This window comes from Bombus bifarius, unplaced genomic scaffold (assembly GCF_011952205.1).
Source record: "Bombus bifarius isolate JDL3187 unplaced genomic scaffold, Bbif_JDL3187 scf7180000008165, whole genome shotgun sequence".
NCBI lineage: Eukaryota > Metazoa > Arthropoda > Insecta > Hymenoptera > Apidae > Bombus > Bombus bifarius.
Genome location: NW_022884487.1, coordinates 632,766 through 648,320, shown reverse-complemented (window position 1 = coordinate 648,320; position 15,555 = coordinate 632,766). Strand labels below are relative to the sequence as shown.

Below are 15,555 nucleotides of genomic sequence, written 5' to 3'. Positions count from 1 at the left end.
CACAGGAGAAAGCACGATGAATCATATTTTCCATTTTTTTACGGAGCAGTAGTTTTAAAATCTAATACATTGACGACTGCTCACATGTTGCAATTGCCCTTCTGTATCATTTTTAGGCTAAACATATAATTTTTTCTCCGCTGAATAATTTAAAAAGTGCCTATTGTCAGAATGCAAAATACCGTTTATCTATTATTTTTTAATGCTTTAACAATCGAGAAACTACACTGACCAACTTCTTAAATTGAAAAGCAGAAAAAAGTGACGATGAAACTTGAAATCGAAACATTATTTTTTAGATTTACTCTACAATTTGCTAGCGTTTATGTCACTCTCTTGTAGTAAATGACTGCATGGAAGCAAGTAATTTAACTTTAATTTACTTTTCCAGAAGTGGACGTTAATCACGTAATGTAACGAATCCGAGAAACTGTCCAAACATATCAGTTTGACTTCTGACGGACATAATTACACCTTTGACTGAATCTAACAGGTCCTTTCCATTTTCAGCTATTTTATATCGAAGTCTTCCTTTTTAGTCATAGAGTGACTTGAAAATAAAATATCCGCAAGAATATAGGTATCATGCCTTTTTCCTCGATCCTCCAGCAAAGATTCAGAGACTTAAGATCACACTTGACTTAATTAAGTAAGTAGCGATTAAAGACGGAGGATTCGCCGCTCGAATCTGCTCGAGAGAAAAGAGCGTGAAATTGTTTTAAATATACCGGCTGTGAATCAGTCACGGTATGAATACCTTGTTATTTTCTTTAATATCTCGCTACGGCGAGTACAGTCAACGGAGTGCAATTTGCGATAACGGGCCTCCGGGAACGATCGTAACTCTCGAAATTGGATTTGAAAAATGAATTCTAGAGATTCGTAGGATTTCCATGTATTTGCATCCGATTTTACGAGCCCGGTGAGTATCTTAAAAAACGATTTTTCGTGTTGCATAAATTGTGTCGTTTTGCTCGAAAAACAGTTAGCCTATCGATTTTGTAATTTTACGACGGTAATTGGACCAGCGAAGGTCTCATCGTTACGTCTTTGCCGCTGAACGTTTTGTATCTTTTTGCTTCTCTTTTTCTTCCCGTCTGTGGTTACGGATTATTGGCTGCGTTCGTGTACCATCAAATGACAATGGTTTTTCCACTGCCCTTTTCTTTTAGTTACTTCTGCTGTTTTATAATCTATTTTGCAAGAGCAAGGTGAGTATTTATGTTAGCTTGTCCTTTTCAGTTAAAGTATTTTCTCAAAACATTCACTTCTCTAGTTTTCTAGCATAAACGAATAATAATAGACGAATGAAATTATTAGGCTGCGAATATTTATGCAAATTTATATTCCTCTGTGAACAGAAATTATATAAAATACTAAAGAAATGGAACTGAAACATAAAAAGATTTCTCCTTACAAGTACTAATTATAATGAATATTTTGCTTTGCATATTTTGTATATGTCTGCATAATACGTGCATTTTGTACATTTCTATTTATTTAAATTTCCTATATAGATACATAAATATATTCAGTTTTCCAATAGCTAAACATGCATATGTATGTGTGTTAAAATACTTCAAGTTCCCTAGTTTTTTTACCTTTTTAAGTAACGTTATGTAGGATGTTATGAAATAATTACTAAATGTAAATTGTACACGAAACAAAGAAAAACAAAGATGGCGATAGAAATAATAAAACGTCAATGTCCTTTAGTTTCGAAATGATAGATAAGATATTTGGATTAAGCAAGACAGAAATGGAATGGATAGTATAAATTAATATAACTATGAACAGGACTAATTTAATAGATTAATTAAAGGTGCAATTTTCTGAAATAGTCAGGTGATATCTAATTATTGAAGTTGAACTAACGCGATATTTCAGTTAATTTACATTATTGAATTCTATTTCTCAACATTGTGGTTATGAAAGGGAATTCCAAAGATTTGCTTAATATGTTTTCTATTATTTCCTTTTCCACCTAGATCCAACAATTTCACGAAGGTTGTAAAAAACGAAGTATTCATAAAAATGTGATAAACTATCTTTTTTAAATTATGTTAATGTTTTTCTTGTCTGTTTTTCCTAGAATTTATCTACTATTTATAAGAATCAGAAATCTGATTTTTGTAGAATTTAGTTACTCCATTTACGCATTTTAAGAATTTTCCTTTACGCAACTTTTATACATTATTTCACAGCATGATTCTTAATGGATTTAAATAAGTTTAATTTGAAATTATTTACAGGCAAAATAAAATCAAATCTCCATCTATAATTATTATTATAAAAAATTAGGCCAGTTAATTTCAAACTAACGACTTTAATTGAAGCATCACATATTTAGGTGCTGAATATTACTTTATTCAACTGTTAACACTGTACTTATATACAACTGCTTCGTCCTTTCCATGAATTTTTTGAGCTAATAATGAAATTGATAAAATCTTTCTTCTAACAATCGAAGAAGTCGTGACAAAAATAATTCTTGCCTATGTTTATCTTTCATCAGGAGAGCAAAAGCATACGCTAGAATCTTTAATCTCTGCCAATATTTCAATTCTTTGAAACAAAAGTACACAATTCTTGTAAGTGCACATGTCTATAATTAATTATACCGCAGGAGAATTATACCTAATTAAGTCATGAAGCTGTGAATGTTATGATAAAGGTTTTTTTTCTATAGAATTAGTTAATTTTTAATCGACAATAAATCGAGGTATCTTTTTCCATCGTCTATTCCATCATGTGGTGAATTCAGCTTCTCTGTTACTAAAGTTAAAAAAATTTGACACGAGTTGTTGTTATTTCTGTAAAATAAATCAATCTTTAACTGCGAAGGAAATATCATGCTTTTGGCACGGTTATATTTGATTTAAATTTTAAATTGCTTGGCACCACGCTTCTCTTTTTCTGTCGCTGTAAGTAGTTTAATCTTGTTTTCTATTGGCCTAAATTCTGATTCCGCTAAATTCCTGAATGTTTAACACGCACGTTAGCATGTTAAAACTTTCAACGTATCGGATATCATACAAAGAGCTACGATGTTATTGGAATTGGCGATCCAATTGTTTTGAACGAGATCGTACTACATGCAGTGGCTCACGGAAGTATCTGGACATTTATCGTAAAAAACTTTCATTCACAGATTATATGTGTTATATAACATATTTTGAAATTTTATTAACACTGTAAAATTTAAACTCAGTCGGTAAATGTACATAACATACAAGATGTATAACTGCAAACATTTAATAAAAAATTAGTATGCAACAAATGTATAATATAATATAATATAATATAATTTATATTATATTATTTTATGCCAATAATAATTATATTATTATAATAATATTATTATATTATCTTATTATAATTATAATTTAAACATTATTATAAAATACATTATTAATATGGTAGGTAATTAGCCGTTTAAATACTTCTGTGATCTTTGCGAAATATATACTTACATTGAATATCTTTTAACTTCTATGTTCATTTTCAGAATCGTTTCAGACTTTACTAACACACACAGTCGGTGCTACTAGGCTTTCGTACTGATGAAATTTTCAAATATTTAGAAATATTTAGGTATTGAGAAATACGGGAATATTTTCATAAGCTATTGTACTTCTCTTCTTCTTTCCACTTTTTTACTGTTACATTCCAAGCAGCCATATAAAGCCGTTTTTTTACGAGTTTTTGTAACTAGATTACACGCGAATTTTTCACTCGATACAATTTTCATTTACGTATTCACGGCTATTCGCCTAAGTATATGTGCGAAAGTTTATTAGAAGGCCTATAATCCTACATAAAGGCGGATGATGCTTTCTCTGAACGATTTCAACGAACATTACGAAGCGATCAGTGAATTGATACATCTCATTCAACGTTTTGTGTGGCGTCGCGACGCGACGCGATGCGACGCAACGCTTGAAATGAAAATCGTTCGGCCATGTATACAACGCGATAAAGAGTTGGAAAGACTTTTTGATTCAATTTTTTCTAGATATTTGTTTGAAACAATGCTTCAAGATGCGAACCTGCCTAGCACGTTTCCTTCTATTATTTGTTGTTAATTGTTGTTATATCTAATATATCTCATCAGAGATAAATAAACAGTGCGTTAATACATATACTCGTAGTATATATATTAGTTACATTTTATCTTAGTTAGATGCATAATACCCTAGTTACATTTTTTATCTATTTTAATAAATTTGTATTGCTAAATACTGTTTTTAAACATTGTGTTTACGAATGAAATTTCAAGGATTAGTTCCATATGTATTTAGGTTTATCTGTAAGAATGTGAAGGAACTGAGACATTTGTGGTATTTTTAATTCATGGAAATTGTTATTTGTGTGTTTTATCTTGTGAAGTAATTTCAAGTAGTATACCTATTATTATAATGTATTACCTGTACTTCGGTAAAACAATATGCAATTTGTTTTATTTGTGTATTTTAATAACATTCAGTTCATATAATTTTTACGCATTATTTTGCTATTCGTTCCTTATTACACGAAACAATATTACATTTTTGCTTATTTCAATATCAATTTACGTGAATTATAATATATAATTTATAAGAAATGACTTATGTAAGTTATAGTAATAATTGGTATAAAAATCAACACGTTCAATATGGATATTACACAAGCATATAATATAATTCTATAGATAGCAAGTAAAATAGTTCTCATGGAATTATTACCACGATAATTAATTCAATTCTGTCTAAACTTTCAGAATATGTAATTTACCTCAAAGAAGAGACATATGCCTTTTATAATCTTTTCCTTCTACGTTCGTTCAAAATCTGTTTAAACTTAAATTAATCATTTTCATATATTAGTAAACTTATATATTTATATACACTAGATTTATACTAGATTTATTTATTATATATTATTGGATATATTGTGGTAAATATATATAATATAAATTATTTAAGGAGCTAAAACGTTAAAAAAATTTGTTATATTTCTTCCTTGCATTATTTATCATGTCCGTTCTATCTGTTATTTGTTATTTCTATTATACTTTTTATTTTTATTCTTATAATTCTTTTGCTTTCATTGCTTGCTATTCAATTTTATTTTCATGGAGATATTTTATATTATGATATCATCGTTATATACCATTTGTGATATAAAATATCTAGATTACGAATTTTTATGCAAATTTATATTTTTATAGACATAACTAACGAAATAGAACATAAGTAGTATTAAAAATTATCATAACGTATACCCTTTTCTGAACGTTTCATATATTTTGATATATTACATATATGTATGCATTTTGTACATTTTTGTATTATTAAATTTCACGTAAGTTCATAAAAATTCGCAGTATAAGAATATATAATAAATAAAGTAAATAGTCTTTTCTGTAAAAAAATTAAAAACAATTTCCATTAGAATTGATATTTCAGAGTCTCGTGCACTAACGATTCTTTGTTTCTTAATTTTATTACACGTTCTAAAATCCGTTGATATCCGTTCGAAGCCATCCTACAAGCTATTATAAACTTCATTTAACATTAACCCATTCTACTTTCTCGTAGTTTTCGATCCTATGGTCGTACACGATATCATCGATTGAAAATAGAAACACCATGCTAATCTCGCATACATAAATACCTTGTATCAATGTCACATCACAGCCAACAGTGAACCACGGTAATTGTAATTCCTAAAGCCATCATGACCAGTAGCGTGTCCACTGGCGTGTTGTTTTCCCTGCGAACGCCACGATCGTTCTGTTTCTTTTTTCTCTTCTTTTCCGAGAATACTCGCGAAGAATTCACTGGCGTCGCGTCAAATGTGTTTCCGTGCACAGTTTTACAGCTTCCACGCAAAAACTGAACGCTACGATCGCGAGAAATTCAGCGAGAAATTTTCACCACGTGCGATCGTCACCGTATAAGAAACGCTCGAAGAATTCGTTTCAGATTATTAACAGAAGTAAATAGGTAAAAGAGCTGCGCGTTCCGTGAAAAATTTAGGTTACCGTTTGATCGAGAAAGTAACACTGGTATGTTTTCGCTGAATTGGTCGATGTGGTTCGATGCGAATCGAACAGAAATCTTTATAAACGTTCGAACGTTGTAAACCGTGTGTCTCTGAGGGGAACGCTCACCTGAGCTGAAACTTGACAGCCGAGAATTCGCCTTTGCGCGGTGCGCTGATGCGTCTGCGCATTAATACCCATCTCTCCTAAAACATCGTCACGTGCTTCTGAGTCAGTCCACGCTACACGTTGGTCACTGTACTACACGCTACACGGTACCGTGCGTTGAAACGCGATGAAAATGAGGAAAGAGATGGCCGGCGTAAATCCCCGGAAACCCACCAATATCTCGTTAAAAAATGTAAATAACTCGACTCGACTGAACACTTTCCTTACAAAAAGCCTTCGGTGAGTATATTCGTTTCTCTAACGTAACATGTGGTACGAACTCCAACGTAATGAAACCTGTTCGACTCGCTTCAGGTATTTGTTTCGTACAACTTTTTCTGCTTTTCTCTCTTTGTTGAATAGTCATTTTGAATTAATAGTTTAACATTTGTCGACACGCGTAATCTGGGAATTATATGATGTTTAAACAATTTAGGTGAAAGTGTTTAGGAAGGGATAAAAACGAATAGACTTTTGTTCCATATGATAAGACTTTTCTTTGATCTAGGTTATAAAATACGTTTAGTGATAAAATTTCCAGTTATGTTAATGCTCTGTCGTATAATACTAAAACAAATCTTTGTTTGGCAATGGAATTTCAGCTGTTCAAATTTTATTTTATTTTTATAATGAATTTACATTGTGAAGATCTTGGAACATTTTTTCCAATATAATTAGTAATACAATTTAAGCTTTTTATGATTTCATTTACAGTAACTTTATAACGTTGGAATCTTAAAATATGGCATTTTTTAAATATAAATATTAGCATATATCAATTTATCAAATTTAAATTTAACTATTACCAAAAATAGGTGCAAATCGTAAAAAATATATTATTGTCGGAATTTGTAGTTTCTATGTGTATACACATGTTACGAATCTCTTTAATTTGAAATTGATATCAATCATCCAATCTCTGCTTGTTAAGGTTAAACAAGATTATTAGATCGTTCTAACGATTTTAAAATCGTTATTGCAACAAAGAATAAGAAACAAATTAGAAATGCAATCGGATGATGACATCTCTTAATCAGCGGGCTGAAAATATGACGTTCGAATTTCCTAAACAAGATTCACATTACTTGTAAATAGATTGTATTTGGAGATGTGTTCTCGAGCGTCATTAGCGCATAATGTAGTTAACTTTGTATTGCTATATCTATTAAAGTATATTGTAGATTTAATATGTTATAGACAGCCAAATACAGAAAAAGATAGAAACTTTAACAAATTTATTTTTGTTCTTTGTATGAATTCTATTAAAATTTATCAACTCTATTGTTGTAAATATTAACTTCTAAATCTTAATAATTATATAAGTATTGAGAAATATGAATATTCCTCTCATGTAGAAAGATATATTGGCATACTATTGACATGGATCATTCATTTTCTAATAAAGTTACCAATCTATTAATAAGTTGCATTTAAAGTTCTAGGTATCTAGAAGATACATAAAAGACTATTATGAATTAGGTTTGTATACTAAATCCCGTACTACATAGTTCCTGAACTACACGATAGAAGCGCTTTTTATGTCAACAATCTGTTTCTTTAGAAAAAAAGAGTCTCCCCAAGCTAATGAAAGATGAATATAGATATTGTTTAAGAAAATATAGTAGTGTATTATTCGCACCTTACAAATATGTATATTTTTATATGAATCAATTATTTTAAATAGGTATATCATTTCTATCACTACAGCAAAAGATTAAGAAAATAAAAGGAAACATTTCAATACTATATAAATATGACAGATATTTTAATTGATTGAATGAAAGACTTAAGTAAAATTGTTTGAAAACTTAACTTTCGCAAATAGTTATATTTCTCTTCTATGTTTTTTAACATTACATTATATCGATTTATTGTATCATTCAATTCAAATTGCTCACTCGATCTTTATGATGCAATCAATAATTTGGATGCTACTTATACGTTCTGAATTACCAACAGTTATTGAGCAATATTTCCCAATGTATTAGATATATAATACATTATGCAATCCATTACTTATTGTATCTGTTATTCTTAATAATTAATAAATATTATTCACGAAGATTATATATAGTATTATAAACTATATTCTTCTAACGAATGAAATTTAAAGAACTTTGAGAAAGGATAATAAAAAAAAGAAAAAATAAAGAACACTAACTTTAACTTGGTAGGAATTCGTAAACATTTAGAGATATGAATAAAGACGACAAAGCATGACATACAGAAACTGTTATGGTCTTTTGTTATTAAAATCTACCGCTAATGAAAGTGTGATCTTCTAAAAAATTCTCTTACCGTGATAATATTAATTACTGTCTACCAGTTATAACGTTACATAACACGATCAGTAGTCGCGTGGATCATTAAGGATAAGCTCAGTTGCCTTCTTTATGAGTTCGAGAGATCTTTTCTACGTGTCTGCTTGCTATCTTGCATTTTGTTTCCGTTCTCTTACATCACAAGCAGACGTAGTGGCGCATATTTGCCACAAATGGAATTCATGTGAATTCATACCTATTGTTAGCGTAATCAAGCCAGTAAATAATATCGTCGTTCAAAGCACGTTGCAAATCGAATCGAACGGAATGGGAAAAAAAGAAACGTCATTTACGATTTACCAGTTGCATTGGATTCGGTTCCCTGGGAGTTAACATCCGGCTTTATTGTGCCTGGCACGTTTTTCCTATAGAGAAGAACTTTGTTCCGTTGAAACGTGTAGTTCTTGATGGACCTTCGATCTAGAATGGGATTTACTGTAATAGAGGAAAAAAGAATATGTTACAATATCGGTAATTCATTTTTACGTCATTTGTGGTATGTCCACGATGCAAAAATAGAATTCCTTTCTTCCTGTACATTGGAATTACCCTAAAGTTAAGGCAATCGGTAAACCACGTTACGTTTTGAAATCCCAGAAAGAGTTTCTTCAATGAAACAATGGAAAAGTTCGCAGAATGGTTTACCTGCGTATCATTCTTCTATTATTATATTATACACACGCGCGCGCGTACCTTCAATTATTTATATGCAATTATCATCTTCGATAATTGCATCCTCTGAAATGTTGGTAAATTTCGAGAGATAATCTATTTTTTACCGTACTGTCTATGTTTCAAGTGACTATAAATTTTGTCGTAACGGACATTCCATACGTTAACATTATGTTCGTAGTTAGTACTTTATCGTAATCGGTTTTTTTAAAGAGCTAAAAGCACGGACATTATTGAGTGTTTGCAATAAAAAATTTTTATTGGAAACCAATTAATTCGTTGATAAACGAAATTGTTTGACCGATTGTTCGTATAAGTTCTGTCATTATCGGTAACCCTATTTTAATAATCGTGGATTGCCCTTGATAAATTACGTAATATAACATGACTGATTTTAAAATGAATGACCAGACGTCGCCGATGATATTATTTTTATAATACCAAACTATATATATTATAATAATACGTATTATATATATTATTATGTATATTATACTTAAATATATTATTATATATTATTCAATTATATGATTGCCTTCAAATTATCTGAATAATGAAAAGTTCACATTTTTCGGTTATTAAGTTTGGTTTCTAAGTGATTAAATTTTAATTTGATTAAAATAAAGTAAAATGGACAGATGAAATTTTAAAGGATATTTCAAATTAAGTTTGAAAAATAATTCTCATATTATCTTACTTTAATTATTATACTTTAATTATATTTTATTATATTTGTATGTATATCGTACTATCAATAATATGGGGAAAGAAAATAAGTATATATTTCAAAGTATCAAATTTTTGTTTCAATAAAAGAATCAATAAAATAATAACAAAACTCCTTTTCTTTCATTTTCGATAACAATGTGAATACAATTAAATATTAAACTGGCTTAATAACATATTTATATTATTAATTACTTTTTGTTCGTCAGTCTCTGCAATAAGGAAAAGAAATAAAAATGAAAGTGTTTAATTGTGGAAAAGAGTAACTTTAAAAGCGTATTCAAGTGTAATACTGAATAATTTAACTGCTTATGTATAATGAATGCGCAGTGCAGTTTATTCGGGTTGCGTAGATTTCATTACAATTACCAGTTCCTGCAATTTTAATTTGCTACCACCGAGGACGTCAAGATTACAACGTCAGCATACATTTCCTTTAAGTTACGGTTACTTTTGTCGTTTTCCATTTAGTTAACTAATACTTGCTCGAATCACGGTAATGTATCTTGAATAATAATATAATGTGTCGTTTTCATTAGTCATTTGCTTTTCTTATGAACATATGAAATAGTACTTACTCGTTTCACGTAATAAAGGAACTATGTGAAATGCGTGAAAGACGATTGTAACGTTGTTTAATGTGCTAAATACGTCGATATGTCAGTTTTGGAAGAACAGTTAAACTTAACGATTCTTGTAAGGACACGAATAATATTATTCGAAGATTGGTTAGAAACCGTTTCGCTAAAACTTGAAGTTCATGGAAATGAAGTGCGTTGACTTGAGAGATAATCATGTGATTTAAAGACTACTTAATTTTTCGCCCGAACCTCGTTCAGAAATTTGTGGACGATACGATTGGTCAATTTATATTAATAATATATGAATGTTTGCAAAAATATGTCAATTAATGACAATTTATCTATCTATATATCTTCTTGTAGAATCGACAGATACGTACATACTAACATTAAAAAATATCCGAACATTTCCTTATTTCTAGGAAGATAAGTTAGTTTAGGTATAAAATAGGATGAACGGCAATAATATAACAATCATAGCTGTGCATAATAGTATATTATCACTCGATTAAATTCGTGTTTTTATAGGCAATACCGAGTAATAAAACTATTGTTAAATCTTATAGAATTATTACTTGACGATTATTTGTCTATCCTCCAATTTTTTAATTATAAAATATCCAATATTAATATAAACAGCGATATTTAAATAGGAAACGTATATAAATAGTAATGTATATGTATAATAAGTACAGATAAGTACAGACGTATGTATATTATTACCATGTTTATTTTATAGTTAATTTATATTTATAGCCTGATTATTTCGGGAAAAGATAGTAAATGTTGCTTTCAATTTATAATTCATCATCGATTTGAACATTTCGATAAAATTTATATAGGTACCTAGTGTTATTACAAATTGGCAAAAATGCCCGGATACTTATAAGCCGTGGTGTATATTATACGAAATATAAAATCTTATCAATGGTATATTAAAATTAAATACTTTTAAATACTTTTAAATACCGTTGCTTGAACTAATCACGATATTCTATCTATCAGTTCGAAAAATTTTTTCTATCTTATCTATAGCTTGGTACACGAATTCCTTCAATAAGAAGCTCCTTAAATGATAAAATTGCTTTATAACGCCAATTTTATTACTGAATATTAACATTTATGAATATATTTTGTGTTATAATGCTCTACAGCTGTTCAATAAAGTGTAAAATCAAACTACATTAGATTTTATCAGAGATAACTGTCCATGTACTTTCGAATGGTGATGTGAACAGATAAATTCAATGCACGTGACTCTTCGTTATCTATGATCGAACGTGCATTGTTTCAAGTTGACAATTATTTGCATTCCTTATAAATTCTTATAAAACACGTTAATGCCCACCTCCGTTATTCCAGAAGCATTTTCCACACGCCCCACTATGTTTTCCTTTCTTTCCACCTTCTCTGAATTGCTGATTAAGTTATATAATCCAGCTTTGGTGCTATACCCGTGTTTCTGAGATCGAGAACTATAGGCAATTTGCTCTTTATACTTTGCGTGTATTTTAATGCAGTAGAATCTTCGTTATCCGAACGAATCACGATACACACTATTCGGATAATCGAATAACTTTGAATAAAATTGTAACGACTCCTTTCAGTTCCTATTCTTCTATTGTAATCTTTGCTACAAGGAATCATGCCTAAATTTTACATTAATTGATGTTGCAAGAATTAATTTATCTTCTAATTAGTCCTCTGGTAACCTAGGTGCTGCTGCAGTTTACTTAAAAGACCAATATTGTTGTAACAATTTAATCACACCGGTATTAAGCTAAATGTTATTATTATTCTAAATTGAATATATTATTTATAATTGCTATATTTAAAATATGATACGTTTATGTTTAGAGAAGTGTGAGAGGCCAATACATGTATTACTGGTTGATATAATACGGAGATTGCAAATTTTATCAGATAGATTGTGTTCATTACGTAATTGACAGATTATATTGATAGCTTAAATTATTATAATAGATGTACAGATTATTTATAATTGTCATTTAAAATACGATATATCAATGGTTATAAAAATGTACGAAACAGATACTTACTAAATATGGATATAAATTAAATAGCAACTGAAGGACTTCAATTTCTATCAGATAAATTGCATTCATTGCGTAATTAACAAATTGTGTTCTAGATTCGTGTAATGTTGGCGGTGCTAGTCTACTCGTTTACCTCGAATATTCTTGTTCATTAAATCGGAATGATGGAATCGTACAAATGCTGTTGATGAATATTAATGACTGCCATCTGGAGTTAAGAATATTTGGATGATGTCAGGAACAAGGATAACGGTATGATATATAAATTATATAATATAATACATGCTAGATTTATTTTAGGAACAGATGACGTCGAAATATATTCGCTAAAACACGGGTTCACATCGGACGAGGTGGCCGAGTGGTTAAGGCGTTGGACTGCTAATCCAATGTGCTCTGCACGCGTGGGTTCGAATCCCATCCTCGTCGATTCGCTTTTTGTTACTTTGCAAAACATTCTAGTTCATAAGGTATGTACAATTGGAGAAAGTTGCTAAAAAAATTGACGACTCTTTAATGTCCGAGAGTCAGAAGTTTGTTGAACTCGATATAAAAAGAAAAGTGCAGCAGTAGAAATTCAGAATGTATGTATATTTAAAATACATTTATATGTAGTATTTATTTAAAGTAAAATTTTATTATGTATGTAATACGTTATTATTAAATTGTAATGTTGAATACATGAATTTTATTGAAACAAATACAGAATCAGATATTTAATTAAAAAGCAATTCAGTTTTAAGTAACTACATGGATCATTTGTTTGCTGGTACGTATTTGAAAATTATTTTCTATTATTTACAACAGAATTCCATGTATCTGAATTTGTCCGGAAACGAAGAGTTTATATTTTATATAACTGGAATTCATAAAATAAGAGCTTACATTATGTTTTCCATTATTTACTATTTTTGGTTCATACAATAGGAGCTTGCGTTTAAGCAAGCGAATTCAAATAGCGAAATTTCAGTTATACAAAATTTAGTTAACATTAACTAAAATTTTGTTTAAATGAATGGAGTCCAGTTAGATGAAATTCTATTGTATATGTATTAATTTATTATTATTATTTGAGAAACAGTGATTAATGACTTTTCGTTACAAATACCTAAAAAAATTTTACGACGCTTTAATGAATCAAAAGTACTAAAAAAAAAAGGAAGTAAAATTTTATTAGTTATGTAACACATTGTTATCAAATTATGATATTGGAACTAATTTTATTAAAATAGCATATTTGAAAGCTTAGTTTAGTTTGAAGTCAGTACGTAGATTGTTTGTTTAATAAAATATTTTCCATTATTTATATATATTCCAATTTATTATTACTTTATAGACAGTGTTTAATGATTTTTCAACAAGTATAATGTATTCATTAAAATCCCTAAAATCCGCTTCTACATATATTGTAGAGTACGAGTATTGAATTTATAAATGTATGTTTATTACATACATGTTAATTAGCTCAAATGAAGGAAGATATATTTATTCGAAAACTACGTAATACTTATGTATATTTGTGCACATTTTCTCCCTTCCTCTTCAAATATGATATAAAATAATGGATTTACAATATAATACAAGATATTAAGCACGCATATCTAACCACGAATTTAACCAAGATTGTATTAAACAAGTTTATGCAATGGAATAAATTTTTATAATTGACGAACCGGTAAAACCAAATTTATTTGTTTAGTTTTTAAATATCCTCTTCGAATAGAGGTATTACCTGTATTACCGTCGATGGCTTCTCGCCGTTACACAATCAATTATGTAACTGAGGAATGTGCTTCATGTTCGATCATGAATTTTTTTGTGGAGTCGTTCCAGCATGTTCAATATCGGTGTTCGAATAGACCACCGAGATTTGACGTCAATAGAATTGAAAACAAAGTGGGATAATGCAAACGTGTGTAAAATGTACACGGTAAATTAGTTTGCTAATGTGTAATTAGCAGGACACCCCCTAGTCGTATGCATTATTCATTACGTCTTCATATCATAAGAAACAATCACATTCAATGGATTTTTCTTAGTGCAAGTGACTGCATTAGGCTTGTGTATTACTGGAGTAGATAATTGTATATTATAAATTATCATGCGAGCAACGATCTACTTGTTTGATGAAGCATGACACTGGTAGTTCGCAGAAACATATTAAGTAATAAAATCAACTAGTGTATGTCATTTTTCACTAGCAAATAGCGAGGTAAATAGTATTCAATAGTAGAGATGATAAAATATAATTTTTCTCGTTTATTTATATGTATAAATTATGTATTAATTTATTGAGTTATATTTTTTATAGTATTGTCCATTTTACGCTACAAAAAGTTTGCACGCTGAGTCATAGTGCAGTTTGTATAATTTCTTAGTAAGAAGTCCATCAAAGTGAAATTCATTGTTTCCTTAGAACGCAAGCACCTTTGATATATTGTAGAGTGCAGACACGTGTACGAGTGAGTAATTGAATGGGTATAAATTCGTCATTTGATAGGAATAAGTTAATTTATGCGATTTTTGACGGTAATTATAAGGCTATAAATTATAAATAAGAATACATATATATATATATATATATTGCAAATAAAGTGCTATAAAAAGAATGAATATTCTAATTTCTGTTTAAAGGTATTCCATTATTTGTTTACTCTATTCAATTATTTATTCAAAATGTCTCGTGCATGGGCTCTTTATTCTGAATAAATTTATTTATCTCTGAATTTAATAAATACGTTCTAAATTTTCGAACATGAAATAAGTAATATAATGGTACACCATGCACGAATCATAGTTAATTATTTCAAGGACGAAATGCGTGCCTTCTTGTGCGCTTGTTGAAAAACTTCTCGAGACAATTATTTTGCAAATTGTTGCAAGCAAAGATATCGCATTGATCAAGGCTATTGAATCGATAAACAATAGGAACTGTGATCATTTGTAGCCTCCTGTCAAGATCAGATTTATTTGAGTATTTAGTAGTGATATAATCTTCATACTAT

General features: G+C 29.5%; 1 protein-coding gene, 1 long non-coding RNA gene and 1 other non-coding gene across 4 annotated transcripts in view; 2 read left to right on the top strand and 1 right to left on the bottom strand.

Annotated features, from left to right (window-relative positions):
• The window catches only part of LOC117208987 (sodium-independent sulfate anion transporter-like), a 37,166-nt gene extending 30,897 nt beyond the window's left edge, over nt 1-6,269 (bottom strand). Inside the window, exon 1 of one of the 2 annotated variants that reach the window (XM_033450539.1) lies at nt 6,155-6,269. The gene's annotated coding sequence lies outside the window, so the exon portion shown is untranslated. The other variant, XM_033450538.1, reaches the window with a different exon arrangement.
• Nucleotides 6,258-13,052, top strand: LOC117208991. Its single transcript, XR_004487819.1, has 2 exons — nt 6,258-6,433; nt 12,646-13,052. It is a non-coding gene; the product is annotated as an uncharacterized LOC117208991 (long non-coding RNA).
• Nucleotides 12,898-12,979, top strand: Trnas-gcu. Its single transcript has one exon. It is a non-coding gene; the product is annotated as a tRNA-Ser (tRNA).
• Nucleotides 13,053-15,555: the final 2,503 nt, after the last annotated feature.